This window comes from Chrysochloris asiatica, unplaced genomic scaffold (assembly GCF_000296735.1).
Source record: "Chrysochloris asiatica unplaced genomic scaffold, ChrAsi1.0 scaffold00242, whole genome shotgun sequence".
NCBI lineage: Eukaryota > Metazoa > Chordata > Mammalia > Afrosoricida > Chrysochloridae > Chrysochloris > Chrysochloris asiatica.
In genome coordinates, this window is record NW_006408760.1 from 3,414,415 (window position 1) to 3,416,046 (window position 1,632).

Here is a 1,632-nt window from a genome sequence, read left to right on the forward strand (position 1 = left end):
TCCTGTGCCCATTTTTTAATTGGGTTATTTGTCTTTTTCTTATAGAAGTGTTGTAGTTTCCTATATATTTTAGAAATGAGTCCCTTGTCTGATGTGTAGTTGCCAAAGATTTTTTCCCATTCTGTGGGTTCCCTTTTTACTCTTCTGGTGAAGTCTTTTGATGCACAAAAGTGTTTAATTTTTAGTATGTCCCACTCATCTATTTTGTCCACTTTTGTTTATGTTTTCAAAATGTCTGGCAGTCCGTGTATTCCCTGAATTAGTGCTGAGGGCTTAACTTTGCATCATCCAGGGACTCCTTATATGTATGGTGGCTTTTGCTTTGAGTTGGATCACTAAAATATAATGTCTAAGAGAAGTGTGACTTTTTACTGGTTTTGTTAATTGCTATATTCACAGTGTCTAAAGCTCTCAGTTCAACTCTATTAACTATTCTTTTTTTAAAATTACTTACAGTTTCTATTTTTGGATTACTAAACTCCATATGGAGTCCTGGTGTGGCTGGAGGATAAGCACTGGGCCACCGATTGGTTTGAACTGCAAGGTCAGCAGTTTAAATCCACCCACTGCTCTTTGGAAACCCTTTACAGGGTTACTGTGAGTCAGAACTGTCTTGATGGCACTAAACAACAACAAACTCCATATAAACTATGGAGTCCTGGTATGGCGCTGTAGGATAAGCACCAGACTGGTGACCAGAAGGTTACTGGTTCAAACCCACTAGCCACTCCTTGGAAGCAGGGTGGAACTGATGGCACATAACAACAATAATATGAACTATTAGTAATCCAAAAACGGAGTTCTGGTGTGGCTCTGTGGGCTATTGCGTCATGACTGCGAAGTCATTTGAACTGCAAGGTTGGTGGGGTTCAAGCTCACCAGCTGCTCCTTGGAAACCCTATACAGGGTCGCTATGGGTCGGAATCAACTCAATAGCACTTAACAGCAACAACAATCCAAAAAAATAGAACAGTTAACAGATTTTTATTGAGTGCTTTAGATGCTGGGAATACAACAGTTAACAAAACCAGAAAAACATCACTGTTCTCCTGGAGCTTATATTTCAGTGATCTAGTTCAAAGCAACAGTTAATATCAAACTTGGTAATAAAATACCACAGGAATTAAAGTGAGGGCAATATGCTTACTATTACTATATGGCATTGTTCTGAAGTTCTAGCGAATTCCATGATCAAGTAAAAGAAACAAAATAAATGTAAAAACTATACATATATATATATATATAACCATCATGATTTGCAGAAGATTTGACACCTAAAAGTCCAACAGTTTGAACTACAAGATCAGGAGTTCAAACTCATCATTTGTTCTTTGCAAATCCTATACAGGGTTGCTGTGAGTCAGAACTGACAGGATTTGCAAAGAACAAATGATGAGTTTGAATTCCTGACCTTGTAGTTCAAACTGACCATGCGGTCCTGCACTTATTCTACAGTACCACACCAGGACTCCTCGCATTAAGGTATTTGGTTACAAATGAAATATGTAAAACCCATAGTTTTTCCAAACAGCTATTATGAAATAATAAAAGGGGGAAGGGGAAGTCAGCCACTTGGAGGGATTTTGCCCCTTAATCTTTTCTTAATCTTGTCAAGAAAACAAAAATCCTCAC

At 38.0% G+C, this 1,632-nt stretch overlaps 1 protein-coding gene across 1 annotated transcript in view; it reads right to left on the reverse strand.

Moving 5' to 3' along the window:
• The window catches only part of FAF2 (Fas associated factor family member 2), an 86,018-nt gene that overhangs the window by 33,902 nt on the left and 50,484 nt on the right, over positions 1-1,632 (reverse strand). The window lies entirely within an intron of this gene.